The sequence below is a fragment of the Caretta caretta genome, chromosome 28 (assembly GCF_965140235.1).
Source record: "Caretta caretta isolate rCarCar2 chromosome 28, rCarCar1.hap1, whole genome shotgun sequence".
NCBI lineage: Eukaryota > Metazoa > Chordata > Testudines > Cheloniidae > Caretta > Caretta caretta.
Window position 1 is genome coordinate 14,454,097 of NC_134233.1, and position 23,790 is coordinate 14,477,886.

General features: G+C 45.5%; 1 long non-coding RNA gene and 1 other non-coding gene across 2 annotated transcripts in view; both read right to left on the reverse strand.

Moving 5' to 3' along the window:
- Positions 1-266: 266 nt before the first annotated feature.
- Positions 267-348, reverse strand: TRNAS-GCU (transfer RNA serine (anticodon GCU)). Its single transcript has one exon. It is a non-coding gene; the product is annotated as a tRNA-Ser (tRNA).
- A 12,450-nt stretch (positions 349-12,798) lies between these two features.
- The window catches only part of LOC142070339 (uncharacterized), a 32,538-nt gene continuing 21,546 nt past the window's right edge, over positions 12,799-23,790 (reverse strand). The window contains exons 2-3 of the long non-coding RNA XR_012666297.1: positions 13,421-13,570; positions 12,799-12,874 (exon numbers count right to left, since the gene is read on the reverse strand). This is a non-coding gene — a long non-coding RNA (uncharacterized LOC142070339). The remainder of the gene's footprint in view (positions 12,875-13,420; positions 13,571-23,790) is intronic.

The following is a 23,790-nucleotide window of genomic DNA, read 5'->3' on the forward strand; positions in this document are numbered from 1 at the left end:
ATGGGCCACTGTCGTGGCCTTGCTGAGGTGGGGGCATTTTAATTATTTGTGCAGGTCCCAGGGTGTTTGGGGGAGATTATGAGGATGTTACCTAAGAAACACAGAATTCTTTAAGAAATCTGGAATTTAGACATATTTTATTGAAAGCAAGAGAGGTCTGAGTTCCTGAGAAGGTTTTTGTTTACAGGAAGCAATGTGGCTTGATCTGTCATTGTACCAAAGGGGAGACGGCGGTTTGTGAAGAAGGGCAGAAGACTAAATGCACACAACAAAGATGGGATTTGAACCCATGCGTGCAAAGCATAATGGATTAGCAGACCATCACCTTAACCACTCGGCCACTTCATCTGAGCTGCCAAAAAAGAGACGGGAGGAGATGTCTAAGGCCAGCAGAGGTAGGGTGTGACGAAGTGGGACTGTTCTTAATGTTTCCTCTGAATAGTGTGGGGGTGCCTCAGTTTCCCCTAGGCAGTTCTTAAGTATCTAGGGGGTGGAGTAAGGGTGTATGATCATTGCAGAGCCCTAGAGGGCATGTGTGTGCAGGAGTCTGGACACAGAGAATGGCCGACACCCTGTTTCCTGGCAACTGATGGCCTGGGCCCTTCCCCCCCTGCAAGGTGAGAGCTGAAGGGTTGGAGAACAAAGGAATCAGGTGACCACCTGGCCCGGGAAAGGAACAAAGCCCAGAGGAGGAGGGGCTGGAGGGGGTTTTCAGTTTGGGGCTGGCTGGGACATGGAGTGAAGTGCAGACGTGGTTGTCTGGCTCACTGCCCCCCAAAATGGACCCAGCTGAGGGGTCCCGTTCTCTGCACCTGCAAGCTCTGTTTTAGACCATGTTCCTGTCGTCTAATAAACCTTCTGTTTTACTGGCTGGCTGAGAGTCCCATCTGACTGCGAAGTTGGGGTGCAGGACCCTCTGGCTTCCCCAGGACCCCGCCTGAGCGGACTCGCTGTGGGAAGCGCACGGAGGGGCAGAGGATGCTGAATGCTCCGAGGTCAGACCCAGGAAGGTGGAAGCTGTGTGAGCTGCGTGTCCTGAAGACAGGCTGCTCACAGAAAGGCGACTGCCCCAGAGTCCTGACTGGCTTCATGGGGAGCAGTTCCAGAGCATCGCCCAGGGACTCCGTGACAATAGGGACAATAAGGAGTTTTTAAACACTAAGTGTAAGGAGGGTCTGAATGACCTCCCCCTCACATCTAGTGATGAGCTGGGGGGAAAGACTTCAGGAACAGACCGTGTTTACATAGACAGGCCTCCTCTGCCTAGGTATGCAGCAAGTATCCTTTGTACAAAACAAACAAACAAAATATAAAGGTAATTCTTCGGTTTTCCTGCAGTCAGGCAAAAAAATGTGAAAAGAAAGGGGCATTTTTAAGCAATCATCTGTCCCCACCCAGGGGCTGGGGAATGCTTATTTTGTTTTTCAGACACTTTCTGGGCAAGCTGGCACCAGTGGAAGAAAACCCAGAACGCCGTGGGTCCCCTGTCGCAACAAAACATTGTGTTCTGTGTTTGTCTTGTTGTTACTGTTATTTTGGTGGATATTGTAAATTCTTCAGGCGTGACACCCCCTTTTAATTGGGCATGTCGTGCTGCCCCTTTCGGGGCCAAGGGAAAATGTACCCTAATTCAACCTCTTCCACCCTCTACTCCGCCACCTCCCTCCAAATTGCCTCTGACACCCCCATCCCCACGGTGGGCTACCCCCATCCAGAGACCTGTGGTTCTTAATGCAACTGGTTTACAAATGACTATCGCTCTGTTCCCCACTCACTGGTCTCTCAGTACAAGATTTCCTAACTGTTCTCAGGTTTCAGAGCATGCATCCGATGAAGTGAGCTGTAGCTCACGAAAGCTCATGCTCAAATAAATTGGTTAGTCTCTAAGGTGCCACAAGTCCTCCTTTTCTTTTAACTGTTCTCAGTTTACCAAAGTAGGTGAAAGAATGTTGCTATGAGTAATTTCAAACTCATTTGAATTGGATGGATGGGAATTAAACAAGAACATCCGAAAACAGCGAGCCCCCACAAATTACCTCTGGGAAGGCTGAAACTCACTGCAGGAAGCTGACTCAGCAGCTCGAATCCAACGCTTGGAACGTGCCCTGGGGCTACTGGACAGAGGGGGATTACGAGAGGGATTTGCACTTAGCTCAACGGACCGTTTGTTGGGATATGTTATTCTAAGCCTCGATCAGGGTTGGACGAGACCTCAGGAGGTCATCTAGTCCAAATCCCTGCTCAAAGCAGGACCAACCCCAACTAAATCATCCCAGCCAGGGCTTTGTCAAGCCGAGCCTTATACACCTCTAAGGAAGGAGATTCCACCACCTCCCCAGGGAACCCATTCCAGTCTTCACCACCCTCCTAGGGAAATAGTGTTTCCTAATATCCAACCTAGACCTCCCCCACTGCAACTTGAGACCATCACTCTTTATTCTGCCATCTGCCACCACTGAGAACAGTCTAAATCCATCCTCTTTGGAACCCCCTTTCAGGTAGTTGAAAGCAGCTATCAAATCCTTCTCACTCTTCTCTTCTGCAGGCTAAACAATCCCAGCTCCCTCAGCCTCTCCTCATAACTCATGTGTTCCAGAGCCCTAATCATTTTTGTTGCCCTTCGCTGGACTCTCTCCAATTTATCCACATCCTTCTTGTAGTGTGGGGCCCCAAACTGGACACAGTACTCCAGATGAGGTCTCACCAATGTCGAATAGAGGGGGATGATCACGTCCCTCGATCTGCTCGCTATGCCCCTACTTATACATCCCAAAATGCCATTGGCCTTCTTGGCAACAAGGGCACACTGCTGACTCATATCCAGCTTCTCGTCCACTGTCACCCCTAGGTCCTTTTCTGCAGAACTGCTGCCTAGCCATTCGGTCCCTAGTCTGTAGCTGTGCATTGGGTTCTTCCATCCTAAGTGCAGGACCCTGCACTTATCCTTATTGAACCTCATCAGATTTCTTTTGGCCCAATCCTCCAATTTGTCTAGGTCCTTCTGTATCCTATCCCTCCCCTCCAGCGTATCTACCACTCCTCCAAGTTTAGTATCATCCGCAAAATTGAATGCAGGCTCAGCAATATTTGATAAATTGGTTGCTGTCCATTCAGTCGGTTATTTCCTACTTATTCATAATTAATGAAGATGCTCTAAGGGGATGGGCGAGAGCTGTCCTGTCCGTGTAGTTAATCCACCTCCCTGAGAGATGGTAGCTATGTCAGTGGGAGAAGCTGTGTCAGTGGGTGGGCAAGCTGTGGGGTCTACATGTATAGATAAAGTTTAATCAAACCCCATTTTTAAAACCACCCATGGTCTGGGAATGGAAAAGGAGCTCTCTGAGCAAAATCCTTAAGATCACTGACTTGCCTATGCCAATGCCATGGGGGGTGTAGCTCAGTGCTCGAGTGTTTGACTGCAGCTTAAGTGATCCTTGGTTCAAATCCAAGTGCCCCCTTACAAGCCTGTTCCCTTAACAAAAATAAGCACATATCCATTTCCATTATGTTCGGAAATTCAACTGAATAGGGATGAATGGAAGCACTCAGTGTTTTCCTGTGCAAATGCATAGAAACCTAGCAAACAGGTCCCTCAGCTGAAATCACTTCCAATCCTCTGAGTGTCTAGTTTATGTTTTCGTCAATGAAACAAAGACACATGAAGACACATTTGCAGGTCCTTGGTCTCCATGGTCTACAATGCGTAGAAGAACAAGAACCCCATCCCCTTGGGAGGAATGGACTAGTTTGTGTTACATTCGGTAAGTAAGTTGCCATTGGGACTGAGAACTCTACTGGAGGTGGACAGGAGTCTGCTCCAAAAATAAAATAACCACGATTTACCAAACTACCTGTTACACATTCGATCCTCTCTTTGTGCACACAATATAAATTGGGGCTCAAATAAATGGCCACCTTCCTTGAACACAGATCGTTGTTCCTTGTGACTGTCAGATGCCTTCCAATGGCAGCTGTTTAAAGGGAATGTGCTTCGAGTTCATGATCACCCGCAGCGTCTCTGTAAGGTTACCAACCACAGAGCCGGTTGTGGCTGCATCTAAGTAACCGCAGAGTTAGTGTAGTACCAGATCGTTAATTGCACAGCGTCACTTTCTGGTCTCATTGATCATTTGGGTAGAAACAGGAATGGTTTGGTGGGTTTGTTTTTGTTTTTTTCTCCCTTCATTTTCTCCTAAGGAATGTGTGATCTTGAGCGTGTTATGTTAAGTTCCCTGTGGGTTGGGAAAATTCCATCTCCTTGAAATAGGTGGGGAAGTGGCCTGTTTGTATCACCTAAAATAAAGGAACTTTTGTAAAGCAGTTTCGTCTTTAAATATGCTGGGATAAAAATAGGAAACAGTAAATTCCACGGCCAGACACCAGGCCAGGATCAACTGATGGGGCCGGGATTAATTAATTACAGAAGAAACAAACTCTTGGGAAGTAGCTGTAATTTGTCCCCAAACCTTTCTTTGTTCTCATATGCGATCAGGGATTCTCTTCTAGAGGGCAGAGTTAAGGTTATCTGGGCACGTACCGTCGCTCTGTATTCCCTGTTCTTCCAGAGTTTGAGTTTTACTGAACTCAGTTTCTGGAAGGGTAAGAGATATTCACAGTCAAAGTTAACTCTGTGTTAACAAAGGCTCTTGCTATTGACAAATAATGACACTAATCCCTCACTGCGGTAATTCCACAGACTTCAGTGTACTCTTTCCCCATTTCTAGCTCCAAAAACATAAGCAAATTAAAACAACCTTGAGAACTAAAATGCTGTGAGAAAATGGAAATTTTAGTAGCTCACATAATTCCGTTTCTGCTGTGTCTCGTGCGTGTGTAAATGGCACAACACGTTAATTTATAAGCGCATCGTTCTTAACTTCTTTAAATATCATGTCGTACATTAACTATATCAAGTGGGTTGTTCAATGCCATGAGGTTTTCACGCACTCCCAAAGCGTATTTTTCATATTACTTAAATGAACACAACTCACTGAGCATAAAATTGTGTATTTCATCCTGTGAAGTGTGTCGGTAGCTCAAATTAATAGGTTTATTTTCTCTCTCCCTGTGAGACACAACAAAATAATTTAGTGATGCTGAAAATGTTCCCGTCTCCTCCAAAACTGCCTTGGAATCACTTTCCCTTTGTAGATTAATCTGCTCCTCTGTCTCTAAGAGGAAAATATGGTTTCTATGAAAAAAAACCAATTTTTTAATTCAAGGGACTGAGACAGAATGGCCACCTGATGGCGATACAATGTCAGGAATGAGAAAAGGAGTACTTGTGTACTCTGAAAAATGTCAGGAATGCAAAGCAACAGGTTCCTTCCTGGTTTGCACATTAATGGGGACAAGGGATTGAATTCGACTCCCCTCTTTTCACAGACACATTTGTTTAATTCTCTGAGGTCAAACATAAGTTTAAATGTTGTACTTAGTACTCTGCCTTGTAGCTTCAACAGATGCAAGATGAATTCCAGCAGCCTTGAGCTTGTTTCCATGTTTAGGAGATTTTCACCTAACTATTCAAGCAACTCACAGTAATGTCCCAAGCTCCCCAAGTCCCATTGACAGCTGAGCTCTTCCTGCCCATTGAGTCCAGCAGAGACAATGGGTGGGGGGTGAGTTTGTACCCAAATAACTGACAGAGCCAAGCAAAGAGCAAAGAAATGTTTCCTTCAGTCACTAGGTCTCTGTCTCTATGGCTCACTCTCTCTCCCCTTCTCTGATAACGAGCAACGCTAAGAGAGGAAGAGGTTCAAACATGTGCTAGGTGGTGGCTAGGGTGGGATGACAAATTGAAAACCATCACAGAGCCCTCTACTGTGACACTGACATGATCCCATTCTGACCTTTTACTGATACTTCATTAATAACGGTTCCCCTGACGTACGTTGCTAAGATTCGCAAAAAGAAAAGGAGGACTTGTGGCACCTTAGAGACTAACCAATTTATTTGAGCATGAGCTTTCGTGAGCTACAGCTCACTTCATCGGATGCATACCGTGGAAACTGCAGAAGACATTATATACACAGAGACCATGAAACAATACGTCCTCCCACCCCACTGTCCTGCTGGTAATAGCTTATCTAAAGTGATCATCAGGTTGGGCCATTTCCAGCACAAATCCAGGTTTTCTCACCCTCCACCCCCCCACACAAATTCACTCTCCTGCTGGTGATAGCCCATCCAAAGTGACAACTCTTTACACAATGTGCATGATAATCAAGTCGGGCTATTTCCTGCACAAATCCAGGTTTTCTCACATCCCCCCCACCCCCATACACACACAAACTCACTCTCCTGCTGGTAATAGCTCATCCAAACTGACCACTCTCCAAGTTTAAATCCAAGTTAAACCAGAACATCGGGGGGGGGGGGGGGGTAGGAAAAAACAAGAGGAAACAGGCTACCTTGCATAATGACTTAGCCACTCCCAGTCTCTATTTAAGCCTAAATTAATAGTATCCAATTTGCAAATGAATTCCAATTCAGCAGTTTCTCGCTGGAGTCTGGATTTGAAGTTTTTTTGTTTTAAGATAGCGACCTTCATGTCTGTGATTGCGTGACCAGAGAGATTGAAGTGTTCTCCGACTGGTTTATGAATGTTATAATTCTTGACATCTGATTTGTGTCCATTGATTCTTTTACGTAGAGACTGTCCAGTTTGACCAATGTACATGGCAGAGGGGCATTGCTGGCACATGATGGCATATATCACATTGGTGGATGTGCAGGTGAACGAGCCTCTGATAGTGTGGCTGATTAGGCCCTGTGATGGTGTCCCCTGAATAGATATGTGGGCACAATTGGCAACGGGCTTTGTTGCAAGGATATGTTCCTGGGTTAGTGGTTCTGTTGTGTGGTATGTGGTTGCTGGTGAGTATTTGCTTCAGGTTGCGGGGCTGTCTGTAGGCAAGGACTGGCCTGTCTCCCAAGACTTGTGAGAGTGTTGGGTCATCCTTTAGGATAGGTTGTAGATCCTTAATAATGCGTTGGAGGGGTTTTAGTTGGGGGCTGAAGGTGACCGCTAGCGGCGTTCTGTTATTTTCTTTGTTAGGCCTGTCCTGTAGTAGGTAACTTCTGGGAACTCTTCTGGCTCTATCAATCCGTTTCTTTACTTCTGCAGGTGGGTATTGTAGTTGTAAGAAAGCTTGACAGAGATCTTGTAGGTGTTTGTCTCTGTCTGAGGGGTTGGAGCAAATGCGGTTGTATCGCAGAGCTTGGCTGTAGACGATGGATCGTGTGGTGTGGTCAGGGTGAAAGCTGGAGGCATGCAGGTAGGAATAGCGGTCAGTAGGTTTCCGGTATAGGGTGGTGTTTATGTGACCATTGTTTATTAGCACTGTGTATGATAATCAAGGTGGGCCATTTCCAGCACAAATCCAGGTTTTCTCACCCCCCACACCCCACAAACCCACTCTCCTGCTGGTAATAGCTTATCTAAAGTGATCACTCTCCTTACAATGTGTATGATAATCAAGGTGGGCCATTTCCAGCACAAATCCAGGTTTTCTCACCCCCCACACCCCACAAACCCACTCTCCTGCTGGTAATAGCTTATCTAAAGTGATCACTCTCCTTACAATGTGTATGATAATCAAGGTGGGCCATTTCCAGCACAAATCCAGGTTTTCTCCCCCCCACCCCCAACCCCCCCCCCACAAACAAACCCACTCTCCTGTTGGTAATAGCTTATCTAAAGTGAGACATGTAGTGAGAGAGCTGAAAATAATAAGAGGTAAAACCCAAGGCACTGGGCCGGGTGGTGTGGCTATGTAGAAGAGGTACAGAATCCCTCTGGTCTCCCACTTCGTGGGGACTGCAACACTAGGTGAATTTCACCCTCAGTGAAGATGAAGTGAGCTGCAGCTCACGAAAGCTCATGCTCAAATAAATTGGTTCGTCTCTAAGGTGCCACAAGTCCTCCTGTTCTTTTTGCGGATACAGACTAACACGGCTGGGACTCTGAAACCTATTTTAAATAATGTTTTCTTTATGATTTGCTGCTACCTACATACTGAATTGTTATCAATTCTGTATCTCTGATATTTCATGTGATTTTCAAGTTGATGTAACCTTTTAATTATTATTTATAATTAATACGAATAATAGGGGTTCAATTAAGAGAAAAACTGAACTAAATATTTTAAAAGATATTTCCCTAAACATAGGTAAATAAAGCAAAGAGAAATATGTAAAAGTGAATCTGGAATATTTTCAGTTAATGCAGACTGAAAGGAGTGTTTTCATTATATCAATTTCTAGAACCTAGATACTAATTAAACATTTTATTCATGCTGAATAATTTTGTGTCTACACTACAGATAAGGATCAAAAAGAAACTTGTCATTTGCAAGGATTTATCATTCTAAAGTTTTGAATTCCTTATGAAATTAGGGCCAGATTTTTAAAGGTGTTTGGGGCCTACCCCGTTGATTTCAATGGGAGTTCCGTTTCCAAATATCATAAAAAAGCTAGCCCTTAGAGCCCAGTCCTGATTCCTTCTATATGATGTATTCCCATTCACTTTGCTGGGAGATTTAGGGCTGCAAGGAATGTAAAAGCAGTTTCTAAAATTATCAACATTGTTCTTTTAGTGATATGACTTGTGCATTCCAACACCCACTGAAATCAAAGTCACAGCTCTGATTGATGCTAGTGGTCCAGCATCAGGGCTTTAATCTTCTTCTGGGTTAAAAACATGAAATTTGAGGACACAAATTTGTACAAAAGGTTTCATTGCAGGAGGAAAGAGTATGACACTTACTAATTACTGCATCGTGTGTCTCTAAAAAATAAACAGAAATAAAGATAAATTCTTATTAGGAGCATTTTTCCTTGGTTATAGGGTTGTCTGAGTTTTGTGAAAGTTGCACAGTGATTATATGCTTCATGAGTCTTCGATGGGTTTAATGTTTTCAACACCAAGAGAAAAACATTTTCCTTTCTCCATCTCTTAGGTGTTATTTCTCACTAAATTTCACGTCTATTTGAACTCCTATTTTCTACGGTGTATAACTTTTTCATATTACCTATTGGGGTAATTTATCAGGCTTAGTCTCACCCCAATTCCTTTTTAACATTAAATGAAATGACAAACAACTGCTCCCAAAATGAAATTACACACAGTCTCTGTGATGATTCAACTTTGGCCAAACTATTTACTTGTCAGATGAGGACATTTGGGGGCACACAGTCTTCCTGGTCTCTCCAGTGCTGAGAGAATTTCACCCTCAGTGAAGATACATTTTAAAGAATCTTTTCTTTATGATTTCTCATTATCTACATACTAAGCTATTATCAATATGTTATTTTGTGTCTACACTAGAGACAAATATCCAAAAGTAACTGATTATTCTTAAGGATTTATAGTTCTAAAGATTAGAATTGTTTATGGAATTAGGGCCAGATTTTTAAAGGTATTTAGGTGCCCAACTCCCACTGATATCAATGGGAGTTTGGTGTCCAAATATTATTAAAATGCTAGCCCTTAGAGACCAGTCCTCCTTCCTTGCATATTACACAGTCCTATTGGCTTTGCTGGGAGTTTTAGGCATGCAAGGAACGTAATATCAGGCCCTAAAATTATCAGTATTATTCTTTTAGTGATGAGAGTTGTGTGTTTCGTGTTTGATCCCACACCCACTGAAATCAAAGTCACACCTCTAACTGATGTTCGTGGTGCAATATCTGGGCTTCAACCTTTGTCTGGATTAAATAATTAAACTTGAGGAGACAAACTGGTACAAAAGATTTACTTCTTGGAGGAAAGAATATGAGACTTACCAATTTCTCTACCCCGTTCCCCTAAAATAAACAGAAACAAATATAAATTATTAAGATTTTTTCCCCTTTGTTACGCAAGTGTCTGAGTTTTGTGAAAGTTGCACAGTGATTATATAATTCATAAGCCTTTGAGAGGTTTAATGTTCTCAACACCAGGGGAAAAAAGGGTTTCCTTTCTCCATTTGCTACATGTTTTTTCTCACTATTGTCAAGTACTCAAGTTCAGGATGAGAGCTGATGTCTATTCAATCCCCTGCTTTCTACTGTGCATAACTTTTTCATATAACCTTTTGGGGTGAAATTTATCAGGCTTTGTCTCATCACAATTCCTTTTTAACATTAGATGCAATGACAAACAACTGCTCCCAAAATAAAATTACACATACTCTTTATAATGACCTGACTTTGTACCAAATATTTACTTGTCAGTTGAGGAAAAGGACCTTTACTAATTCATAGTGTCTACTGGGACTGAGGAGGGTTCCCCTGCATTGCCCAGTGGAAAATTTCATTCTTGTTCTTTTTTCATTTATTAGAAGAAAGTTTCTTGCTAATTTCACTATATTTTCTCCTATAACATTTACCTTTTATTTTCAGTAAATAAACAGAGAGGCCAAGGACACCAAAAAGCCCACCAGGATCACACACAGAGCCACCAAAAAGAACAGGAGGACTTGTGGCACCTTAGAGACTAACCAATTTATATGAGCATAAAGTGAGCTACAGCCCACTTCATCGGATTCACCCTTGGGAAAAAGTGACCTGAAAAATAAAACCCCAGGATTTGCATTAGTTTGGAAGCAGGGACAAAGTCAATTTTTTTTTGTATTGCACACATAAATAAAAACTCCCTGGCAACACTTGAGTGTCATAAGAGTGAAAACATGACGTCATCTACACTAAAGACCAGAAACAGATTTTAAAAATGACTCCAATCAACACAGCTTTAACAATGATTTACCTGTGAATGAACAGGCCTGATTTGATTCATTGGTATTCAGAGATTCATAGAGTTCAAGGGAAAATTCTTTGCTCATAAAACGCTGTTGACTTCAGTGGAGTTATGCCAGCAAATAATTTGGCCCTGACTATTCAGCAACTTCCAGAAATTGCCAGATTAATGAGAATATTTTTGCCACGCGCTACTTTCTCCAAATATTTGGATGAATCATAATCACACTTAATCCAAAGAGTAAATGCAGCAAATTAATTCATATTCATTTGTTGTTCTTGAGTTTACAACATTTAAGTCATCTAGGTAAGGTGGACATTTCAAACATGCCTAGGACCTTCTCCACACATGATTTGTGCACTGGTTTACTGAAATTGGTGCAACATTCGTGTAGTCATTCTTAAATTAGTCAGTAGATGACCACATAAAAAGACTGCCCCAATTTAACTACACTAATTAACAGAACCTTAAATTGCAAATCAGCTTCATAGTGTTCTATATTCATTTAGCATAAATCAGTAAGGAACTGACTTAAGCTAAATATATAGGACACTCTGAAACTGAAATAAGAGTGTTCAGACAAGAGGTATCATCAATAGCTAAATAGAAAATCAGGGCAACTTCTGTGAGTAGACAAAGGCAAAGTGAGAGATGAGCACAAGTCCCATTGAATGCCAATAGAAAGAGCAGCACATAAGTTGTGGACATTTCGTGTAGTGAAAAGAGAGCAAACAAACCATATTATAAAAATTGCTACATTCAAAAACTGACTGAGGTGAAGTTAGGTTTGTAGGAACAAACTGTTCCAATGGTTTGATGAACATTCATTCTCAAAATCATTCTTTTTTTTTTTTTAAGTAGGAGTTTCAGGAAATGCAGAGTTAAGATTTAATTTACATGAAACCCAAAACACTGATAACTCTGAATATTCAAAATGAAGGTAACTAGATTGCTTAAATTTTGACCCTGTTAAGATACCAGTCTCCCATCTTCTTTGTTTGTATGTAGATTGTAAAACAGGGGTGGGCAAACTTTTGGGCCCGAGGGCCACATCTGGGTGGGGAAATTGCATGCAGGGCTGGGGCAGGCGGTTGGAGTGCGGGAGGGAGTGCGAGGTGTGGGAGGGGGTGCGGTGTGCAGGAAGGGGCTATGGGCAAGGGGTTGGGGCCGAGAAGGGATGCGGAGTGTATGAGGGGGCTCAGGGAAGGGGGTTTGGGTGCAGAAGGGGTGCAGAATGCAGCAGGGGGCTAGGGGAAGGGGGTTGGGATGCAGGAGGGGTGGGGGATGCGGCAGGGGCTCAGGGCAAGGAGTTGGTTTGCGGGGTGCAGGAGGGGTTTGGGCTCCAGCCTGGTGGCACTTACCTGGAGCAGCTCCGGGACCAGGGTAGGCTCCCTGCCGGCCCTGGCCCCGGCCCCAGCCCGCTGCTGCTCCGGGAAGCCGCCAGCACCATACCCCTGTGGCCCCTGGAGTAGGGGGGGCAGAGGGCTCCATGCACTGCCTCGCCTCCAGGCATCGTCCCCCGCAGATCCCACTGGCCGCGGTTTCCTGTTCCTGGCCCATGGGAGCTTCGGGGGAGGTACCCACAGGCAAGAGCAGCGTGCAGAGCCCTCGCCCAGGGCTGCAGGGACTTGGTGCCGGTCGCTCCCCGGAGCAGCGGGGCCTGCAGCTCCCCAGGGCTGGCAATCCCACAGGCCGGATCCAAAGCCCTGAGGGGCCGGATCTGGCCCCCGGGCCATAGTTTGCCCACCCCTGCTGTAAAATCTGTACCACAGATGCTTCTGTTCTTTGTTTCCTACATTTTGTTTTGTTTCAGCGGTGGTGATTACTGTGTGAGTTTGGCTGGTAACTGACCTGCTATATAAATTGTTGCTTCCTTTTCTTGATTGAGAAAGGTGTTCCTGATCCAACGGGACAAGTTTTGGCTTGAATGTTCTTTTATAATAACAGAATTTTCTCTTTCAAACAGGCCATTATCCCCCAGGGATTTTGCTTCAGAGAGTGATGGTAATTCTTGCCCACTGAGATCTCTCCACAGCACCTCGGGCTCTGGATACCACCCAGTCGATTGACAAACCACCCGGATCCCTCCATCCTGGTAACTCTCCACAGAGATAAGAGGATTGGAGCCCAAACCTAGAAGAAAATTACATCAATGTGTGTTAATTCCATGACTTAGCCGTGAATTCCCAATACTCACGTACACAGAAAAACAAGTAAACGAATATTTAAAATAATCTCACTGAATCAGTAAGACATATTGCCCTCTCAGCCCAAGAGCAATCTAATATTGAACACGCTGGGAAATCTGGCCACTTCATTTAAATATCGAAATGGGATATGATTTTTTTCAAAAATCCATTTTTAGTGCATTGGATAGACATTTTGTTGGCTTGCTTTTGAAATTAATAAATCTAACTTGCTCCATGGTTACAGTGTCAAAGCAGCAGGGGACAAATGCTCAACCTTACCTACTAGTGGTAAATACAAAACTTCTATCCCCCACCCCCATTATTTGGCCTCCGCCAATCAGAAAGCCGCAGGTGATTTTGACTGTACCCCTAAATAACAACCAGTAGTGACCCCATCCGAAGGCCATATAAACCTAGCAGTCCCACCTTAGCCACAGGTCCTCAAGATTAGTGACCCCATCCGAAGGCCATATAAACCTAGCAGTCCCACCTTAGCCACAGGTCCTCAAGATGACTGCAGAGAAATTGGAAGGCCATGAGCTTGTCTTCTGTTGACCCAGTGCTGTCCGCCTGGAGACTTAGGCTATGTCCACACTTGCAAAGTTTTTTCGCTGACAGGTTTGTCGGTGCTAGAAAAGCTCTGAAATAAAAACACTGGTTTGTGTTCACATTGTTTCCCACAGGCAGCAGAGCGCGTTTACATAGGCGGCAATTGCATCACAATGAAAGGAGTGCACTTTATCCCACTATTCACTGCTCCAGGACGCAAAGCAAGTCGTTACTGTGGCAGGAATGGATGTGTGTGTGTGACAGCCACCGGAAGCAACCCGTCCTGAGGCAGGGGGACAGGGAGACCCCGACCTCAGCCCCCGTCTCCTTCCCTGACTCTGCACAGCACTTTCTGCCTGCCTGCCTCTGTTCGCATTGTGGGAGGCAGCAGGAGCATTCCACAACAATGATTTGTTTTATGTCCTGGAGCAGGGACAGCACCGGCTGTCAGAACAGAGTTAAAGGAGAGGGGTGCGTACCTACAGGCAGGACTGCTGAGTTGCAAAGAGCAGCCACTCCCGCTCTGCTTTGTGAGACAGTTCCTAATTGTCTAGTGTAAATCAGACCCATATTTGTCTAGAAGTCCTTTCCCTCCTAACTAAGGGCCCCTTTGGGAGTCAATCAAGAACTTCTTTTGGGCAAGGAAATCTCTTGACCGTTCTGCAAATGTCTTTAATGAAATGTTGGAAAAGTTTTCAACATATTTTCCAAAGTATATGTCTGTGGTCATGTGGTGAAATCTAGACACCCTGTGTTACTCTGCAATAATTCACAAGTTGTTAGTCACAGTTGTTGCAGTAGGAAAGAATAAAACCTGCAGCCCACGCTAAGATAATACAGGCATGAGCTGCTGACCTGCTACCTTCAGTTCCAACAAAACTTCTTCATAAAAAAGACCATCTTGAACAAAACAGTTGTATTGTCCTTCATCAGAGCTTCTGATATTAAGAATCTGCAAGGAAACATTCCCACCCAGAATGCCATCTTTCAAAATCTCCGTCCTTCCATGATATTCTGCCATCTGCTCCCCATACAGACCCTTGCCCTCATGATAGCGGTGAACAACTGAAGAGAACTCAGGTCGGAACCATCTCACCTCCATGTTCTCAGCGCTAATCCTGGGGGACAGGTAACAGGGTAACACAATGGCCTCAACCACAATGGCAGGCCGGCTTTGGTGTAGGTGTCACTGGCAACTCCACTTATATTCATTTTAATATGCCATAGAGGCATTTCAGTGCCCTATGAACGGGCGGAATGATCTGAGTATACAGACTGTAAACCTGAGCTCTGTGATCTGTTCTGGCTTTCAGTATATTTCTGTTGTGATTCTCAGTGCTGCTTTTAATACAAGAATAAGTCAATAGCAAAACTCCCAAGATTTCACTCTAGTGTTTTGAGACCCAGCTACTTTGGAGATCAGCTCTCTCCTCATATGACACAATTTTCTCTGAATCATAGAATCATAGAATCATAGAATATAAGGGTTGGAAGGGACCCCAGAAGGTCATCTAGTCCAACCCCCTGCTCGAAGCAGGACCAATTCCCAGTTAAATCATCCCAGCCAGGGCTTTGTCAAGCCTGACCTTAAAAACCTCTAAGGAAGGAGATTCTACCACCTCCCTAGGTAACGCATTCCAGTGTTTCACCACCCTCTTAGTGAAAAAGTTTTTCCTAATATCCAATCTAAACCTCCCCCACTGCAGCTTGAGACCATTACTCCTCGTTCTGTCATCTGATACCATTGATCTCTGAGATCAGCTGAAGTTCCTAAGCTAACCGTTTTTCTCCTCTGCCCCCCTCGTCCTGTTTTTAGTGGGACTGGGTCGCTGCCAGGATACTTTCAGTAAAGGGTCTTGACTTGGTCTCACTGAGCCCAAATCTCTTCAGCTTCAGGCCAGGCCTCCTGGGTGTTGGGCAAAGGGTTAGGTCACAGAGGATGTAAGCATGAAACGTAGGGTGCTCAGATACTGTGGTGATGAGAGCCGTGTAAGTACCAAGAGAGATAGAGATACTAAGTTGCTTTATGTGCAAGTGAGTAGAGAATTACTCCTCCTGAAGGGCTGGGGAGGAAGTGGAGACTTATTCTTTACCAGTATTGATTGAATCTGGAATTTGTTGTTTAGTTTTTGTTCAGTTTTGTATAAAGGAATAGAATAGGCATGATTAATAAATCACTGTGATGAAACAAATCCTATAAGCAGCAGTAGGAGCGACGGGATTCCGACCTGATTCCACAGCTTGTGAATGTGACAAGTAATGAAGAAAATGATCAAACCGGGCAGAGAAGAGCTGCCTATGGAGCTAGGACAGAATGAGAGAAGTGAGCTGTAGCCCACGAAAGCTTATGCTCAAATAAATTGGTTAGTCTCTAAGGTGCCACAAGTCCTCCTTTTCTTTTTGCGGATACAGACTAACACGGCTGCTCCTCTGAAAATTCATCTTCCCTGTAACTTGATCTAGACAACAGGACAGGGAAGAAAAAAAACATTTTACAGTTAAATCCGATTTGTTAAACAAAGTAACTAATATCCATAGTTAGTGAATTGAATTGATTGTTTCTGGTGACCCTGTTCTTCAAGATTTTAGAGCTGGTGTAGATCATCCTCTCACACCTTATTTTTATTGATAGGTTGGAAGAGGAAAACAAGCTTTCCTGCTTTTTCAACTCCCAACAGGTTTCTCGCCTTTGAACGAGCTAGTCCTTGAACAGAGCTAGTGGGGTTCACAGAAATGAAGAAAATATTTTCTCTGCACCTGCAAAGGAGAGGCTATTACTGTCAAAAGCTGTTTGAGCCCTTCAACAAATTCCGGTTCCCGGAGCTAAGCCAGTGACTGCCACCAGTTTATCCATCTGACTTTCTTTGAAACTTCTGCAGCAAACGTATGCAACTTGAATATTATTTTTATATATAAATACAAATGATATTGTTAGGCAAGAGTTAAAAACTCAGTTAGCAGCTACGGCAGAAACCCACGTAACCAACAAGCCGCCCTACCAGAGGCCCAAGGACAATGGCAGCTGTGAACACTTGATAAGTTAAATGGTCAGATGTCCACCCATGTAACTCAGCCTCTCAGTGAGGAAGAACAGTACAACCCCTCCACAGCTCTCCAGATACCTGTGAACACCCACCCCCCACCCCTACCGTACCCCTTCACCCTAAGGGGAGTCATAGGTAATTGATGTAATCAGAATGGTTTCTATGCGTATGTTCTCTTCCTGTCATTATCATGTTTCAGAGCAGCAGCCGTGTTAGTCTGTATCCGTAAAAAGAACGGGAGGACTTGTGGCACCTTAGAGACTGACCAATTTATTCGAGCGTGAGCTTTCGTGAGCTACAGCTCACTTCATCATGTTAAGTGTTCTCTCTCTCTCTCTGAACCAATGTTTGTCTCTGTAAGCACAAGATAAATGCAAATGAATTGATAAGAAAATGTATATAACTGGTCACTGTTAACACCATACTTTTAAAGCTGTCTATCAGTCTTCCCAGTGCCGTGAATAAACCTCTTCAGTATTGTCTCTGCTGCCTGATTCTTGCGGAAAAGAATCTCCTTGCTTCACAATATTAATAGATTATACTGAATTTAGGCCTTAACATCAGTTGTCATCAGTTTAAATTAGAAAACGAAACGAGTATTTAACTAAAATTTAAAAATCCAAGGTCAAGAAAAGCCTCTGGTCTAAATTAAAAACATCATCTTTTAAAAATCAATTTTCATCCACTCTGAGTCAGTTTGGATGAGCTATTACCAGCAGGAGAGTGAGTTTGTGTGTGTATGGGGGTGGGGGGGATGTGAGAAAACCTGGATTTGTGCAGGAAATGGCCCACCTTGATTATCATGCACATTGTAGGGAGAGTGGTCACTTTGGACGAGCTATTACCAGCAGGAGAGTGAGTTTGTGTGTGGGGGGGATGTGAGAAAACCTGGATTTGTGCAGGAAATGGCCCACCTTGATTATCATGCACATTGTAGGGAGAGTGGTCACTTTGGATGAGCTATTGCCAGCAGGAGAGTGAGTTTGTGTGTGTGGTTTTTGGAGGAGGGTGAGGGGGTGAGAGAACCTGGATTTGTGCAGGAAATGGCCCACCTTGATTATCATGCACATTGTAGGGAGAGTGGTCACTTTGGATGAGCTATTACCAGCAGGAGAGTGAGTTTGTGTGTGGGGGTGGGGTGTGAGAAAACCTGGATTTGTGCTGGAAATGGCCCACCTTGATTATCATGCACATTGTAGGGAGAGTGGTCACTTTGGATGAGCTATTACCAGCAGGAGAGTGAGTTTGTGTGTGTGGTTTTTGGAGGAGGGTGAGGGGGTGAGAGAACATGGATTTGTGCAGGAAATGGCCCACCTTGATTATCATGCACATTGTAGGGAGAGTGGTCACTTTGGATGAGCTATTACCAGCAGGAGAGTGAGTTTGTGTGTGGGGGTGGGGTGTGAGAAAACCTGGATTTGTGCAGGAAATGGCCCACCTTGATTATCATGCACATTGTAGGGAGAGTGGTCACTTTGGATGAGCTATTACCAGCAGGAGAGTGAGTTTGTGTGTGGGGGTGGGGTGTGAGAAAACCTGGATTTGTGCTGGAAATGGCCCACCTTGATTATCATGCACATTGTAGGGAGAGTGGTCACTTTGGATGAGCTATTACCAGCAGGAGAGTGAGTTTGTGTGTGTATGAGGGTGGGGGGGATGTGAGAAAACCTGGATTTGTGCTGGAAATGGCCCACCTTGATTACCATGCACATTGTAGGGAGAGTGGTCACTTTGGATGAGCTATTACCAGCAGGAGAGTGAGTTTGTGTGTGTGGTTTTTGGAGGAGGGTGAGGGGGTGAGAGAACCTGGATTTGTGCAGGAAATGGCCCACCTTGATTATCATGCACGTTGTGAATAGAGTTGTCACTTTGGATGGGCTATTACCAGCAGGAGAGTGAGTTTGTGTGTGTATGGGGGTGGGGGGGATGTGAGAAAACCTGGATTTGTGCAGGAAATGGCCCACCTTGATTATCATGCACATTGTAGGGAGAGTGGTCACTTTGGATGAGCTATTACCAGCAGGAGAGTGAGTTTGTGTGTGTGGTTTTTGGAGGAGGGTGAGGGGGTGAGAGAACCTGGATTTGTGCAGGAAATGGCCCACCTTGATTATCATGCACGTTGTGAATAGAGTTGTCACTTTGGATGGGCTATTACCAGCAGGAGAGTGAGTTTGTGTGTGTATGGGGGTGGGGGGGATGTGAGAAAACCTGGATTTGTGCAGGAAATGGCCCACCTTGATTATCATGCACATTGTAGGGAGAGTGGTCACTTTGGATGAGCTATTACCAGCAGGAGAGTGAGTTTGTGTGTGTGGTTTTTGGAGGAGGGTGAGGGGGTGAGAGAACATGGATTTGTGCAGGAAATGGCCCACCTTGATTATCATGCACATTGTAGGGAGAGTGGTCACTTTGGATGAGCTATTACCAGCAGGAGAGTGAGTTTGTGTGTGTGGTTTTTGGAGGAGGGTGAGGGGGTGAGAGAACCTGGATTTGTGCAGGAAATGGCCCACCTTGATTATCATGCACATTGTAGGGAGAGTGGTCACTTTGGATGGGCTATCACCAGCAGGAGAGTGAGTTTGTGTGTGTGGTTTTGGGGAGGGGGGCGAGGGGGTGAGAGAAATATCATATTTAGATATGAGGAGATTGGGGGATTAGTCTGAGGACTGTCTCAGAGCTGTGACAGTGATATGAGATCGGAGTTTGAGGCCCCCATGTCTGTTATCGAAGGCCAGAGGTGCAGGTGTACCTTGAGGGATCCAGTTACCCAGTATGCATCATTTCACCACCGAGTTGGGTAGGTGGAGTCAGCAGCGGGCCACAGGTAGGGCTTTACCAAATTCATGGTCCATTTTGGTCAATTTCATGGTTCTTGGATTTTAAAAATTGTCGATTTCATGATTTCAGCTATTTCCATCTGAAATTTCATGGTGTAGTAATTGTAGGAGTCCTGACCCAAAGAGGACTTGCATGGGGGTCATTAGGTTATTCTGGGGGCGGGGGGGGGGGGTTGCGATACTGCTATCCCTTACTTCTGTGCGGCTGCTGGCGGTGCTGGGCGGTCGGAGAGCGGCGGCTGCTGGCGGGGAGCCCAGCTCTGAAAGCAGGTCCCCGCCAGCAGCAGGGCAGAAGTAAGGGTGGTATTGAATGGTATTGCCACCCTTCGGTCTGTACTGCTGCCCTCAGAGCGCCCGGCCAACAGCTGCCTCTCTCCAGCCACCCAGCCCTCAAGGCAGTGCAGAAGTAAGGGTGTCGATACCGTGACCCCCCTATAATAACCCTGCACCCTCCCTGGAACACTCTTTTGGGTCAGGACCCCCCAAGCTGAGAAGCACTGATGTCCCAACGAAATCTGTACAGTATAGGATAAAAGCACGCAAAAGACCAGACTTCACAGGGAGAGACCAGATTTCACAGTCTGTGATGTGTTTTTCATGGCCGTGAATTTGGTAGGGCCCTAGACATAAGGGGCCTTCTTGCCATGGGGACTGGCAGCAGGGTGGTGGGATATGAGAGCCGTCTGTGTGTTTAATGATAAGCCAGTGGAAGTTCAGTTTTGAATGCACTCTTGTGAGTAAGGGTGAAAGCGTTGTAAAAGGAAGAGGGAGGGGAAGGATTTGACACGTGCGGGCTTGTTTCTGGGGAGTAGACTCAGTGACTGAGTGCAGAGGAGGTGCAGGGAGCTCCTGGCCAGGACAGCTCATCTCAAACCAAGTTTTGCCTTAGCAGAAAGAAAGTGTTTTGTTCTGTGCTACAGTTATGTGCCCTATGCCCTGAATGCTATGCACAGTCTGCAAAGGCAGCGTGAAAGGGTGTGTGCGATGGGTCTATTAGATCACCGCTCAAAGAGGTCAGAGTTAAGGCTGTGTTGCCAGGTACATTAACTCTGTATTTCCTGGTTTTTCAGAAAGTTTATTTCTGATGAACTTGACGTTCTGGAAGGGTAGGAGAAGTCACTGGGGAACTTTAGCTCTATGTTAACAACATTGTAGAGTTCTTTTGTTGGTTGGTTGGTTTTTGTTTGCTTGTTTTGCTATTTAATTACCTAGTTTCTTTTTATAATTGAAAGAGAAAGGCTTGTGGTAAGAGTTTGAGGTGATTTAGGCAGTTTTACTTCTCACCCGTGTTTTGTAACAGATACTCTACTGTGGCTAGGAAATAACAAAAAGACCAAGGAAGAATTTGAGGTTGACATCCCCCTCCTCCCATTCCTAACCCCACAAATTCCTCTGCCACCCTCCCCATATCACCCATTCACATTTCTCCAAAATAATAATAAAACTTAGACAGAGGTGGATGTTACCCACATAACTACAGATTTTCACCCAGGGTGGGGTTCAAACTTCAAAGTTGGTAGAATCGATGAATTTTATGAAATGCTGTGTTTTTCTTTTGCTTTGTGGGGTTTTTTTTAAAGTGGCCTGTATCTCAGGAACCCTTGATTAAATGGCTCTAAATTTGATTTACTAACCCTACCCTACCCTGCCTTCCCACAAGGCATAGTAAAGTTCAGGACAATCCACATAAGCACACTATTTTGGAGAGCTTTTCCACGGTAAACATCTGATGAAGTGAGCTGTAGCTCACGAAAGCTCATGCTCAAATAAATTGGTTAGTCTCTAAGGTGCCACAAGTCCTCCTTTTCTTTTTGCGAATACAGACTAACACGGCTGTTCCTCTGAAACCTTTCATTTTTAGAGGAAGGATGGATAGAAATAGCGTCTCCACCCATCCAGCTGCAGCATAGCAGGGGCAGAGAGATGTGAAGCAGCCCATTGAACTCAGTGTGATTGTCTCAGCTAAATGAGAACACCATGTGGAGATGCATAGAGTCTGAAACAATAGGTCTACAATAGGTTAAAGAGCTGTAGGCTTTTGTTGTTGTTGTTTGATGGGCTGGTTGGGGGTTTTTTAAGTGTATTCAGAACAGAATAAACGCTAACAATGATATAGGTCTATCAGTAGATGGAGATGGTAAAATTGTTAATAATGATGCAAAAAAGGCAGACGTGTGTTCAATAAATATTTCTACTTTGTATTGGGAAAGAAGCTGGATGATGTACTCATGTCACATGAGGATGATAAAGTATTTTCCAGTCCCTAGATGTTGTTCAAAATCCATCCTTAGTTATTATGGAGGATTTTGAACATCTAGGAATAAATATTTTTAAATCATCAGGCCCAGTTAACTTGAACCCAAGAGTCCTCAAGGAGATAACTGAGGAGATTGCTGGCTCCCTGATGTTGCTGTATAAGAAATATTGGAATATCTGGGAAATTCTAGAAGACTGGGAGTTGTGACAATAATGTTGTGACAATATTCAAAAAGGGCAAGTGGGTAACTATAGGCTGGTTTGCCTAACATCAATACAGAACAACATAATGGAACTGCTGATTTGGGTTCAACTACTAAAGAATTAAAAGGTAGGAATATAATCAATGCCAATCAACCTGATTTTATGGGAAATAGGTCATGTTAACCCTGATTTCATTCTTCGATGAGATGATAATTTGGTTGATAACAATACCTGTGTGGCTGTAATAGGCTTTTTTAAGGCTTGTGACTGTATCACATGATCGTCTGAGTTTTAAAAATGCATTAGACAATATAAATAAAGCCTCCATTAAGTGGATTGGGAACTGGCTAACTGGCAGATCTCAAAAAGTACTCGTCAACGGGGAACGACCATTGAATGGGTGTGTTTCTAGCTCTGCAGGGATCAGTTTAAGGCCCCATGTCTGTCAACATTTTCATTAATGAGCTGGAAGTAGACATCTCATGCCTCTCCATACTGGTGGGGAGGGCACAAGCTAAAGAAGGAGGACACATGACCACCCATCTGTCTCCTCCCCAGCCCTGTGCCCAGCCACGCTATCCCCGCCCCACGTGACCTGTCGGGGCCTCTGTCCTTCTCCCGCTGTGCCTCCGGCCAGCACATTCGCCCACTCTCCCTGGCCTCTGGGCCTGGGCAGGGAGAGGGACAGAGCCACTTCTCATGCAGCTGAATCTGGCCGCTCCTAATCGCTGCCTTTGTTGGAGAGGGGCAGCAGCCCACTCCCTCCCCAGGCGCATGACGGGGGAAGGAGGGGCTCCGTCTCACGCGACCCGGGACCCTGGCAGCCGGGCCTGGGGGGGGCCACTGCCCCTCCCCAGCCAGTCTCTCTTGAAGGCAGCTGCTGCATTGCACAGACCAGCATCCCAGCGGCCAGCCAGTATAAGAAGTGGTTCTGGTCCCACCCCTTCCACTCCCGGCCTGGGCCAGCTGCTTATGGGCACTTGACCCCGTGTGGCCCCACGCCTCGCCTCTGAACAATCTCTGCTCATGGACTTTGCGGAAGACAAGGATCTAGGGGTCATAGTGGACAAGGAACTCAGCATGAGCTGGCAGTGCAATACCGTGGCAAAAAGGGGCTAACGAGAGCTTTGAATGTGTAAGCGGTGTGACAGACCCAGACCAGTGGGGTGCAGGAGTCTGGTCGTATTGGGATCCAGGCAGCGGCCAGGCAAAGCCCGCCCACTGCGAAAGGATCCTCCCCCAGCCGAAGAGGGGGGTCCACAGGACCTGGAAAACCAAATAATTACGGGGGACAACTAATGAACAACAGGGACAGGAGTGCGGTCAAAGGGTCAGACAGAGGGAACCGGATGGGGACACCGAGCAGAGGACCCCGGACAGCGCCCACTGCTCCTCAGAGGCATCAAGGGAGTCAGTGGACACCGCCCAGAGGAACTCCGCCCGGAGGCGTGAACGGACAGAGGATCGGAAATAGACCCCGCAGTCACAAGAGACTCCATCGGCCAACCTCCTCACCCTGGTTTTATAGATGGCCACTTTAGCCAGGGCCAGGAGGAGGTTGACCAGGAGGTCCCACGCCTTAGTGGGGCCACGGACAGGGCGTGCGTAGATAAGGAGGTGAGGGGAAAAGTGCAACCAAAATCTTAACAAAATATTCGTGAGGAGCCGGAATGGGGCTGCAGCCTGGCGCACTCCACGTAGACGTGCGCCAGGGTTTCCCTCACGCCGCAAAGGGGCAGGTGTCCGGGATTGGAGTGAACCGCGCCAAGTACACGCCCGTGCTCATGGCCCCGTGAAGGAGCCGCTAACTGATATCCCCGGCGGGCCTCGGGACCAAGGTGGAATATAGGCCGGCTCACCGGGGTTCCTCACCCTCTAGCGGTGGCAGGAGGTCCCGCCACTTTGTGTCAGGGCGGGACGTGAGGGTGAGGACGTGAAGGGTGTGGAGTATGAGTGTGTAGAGATGTTTC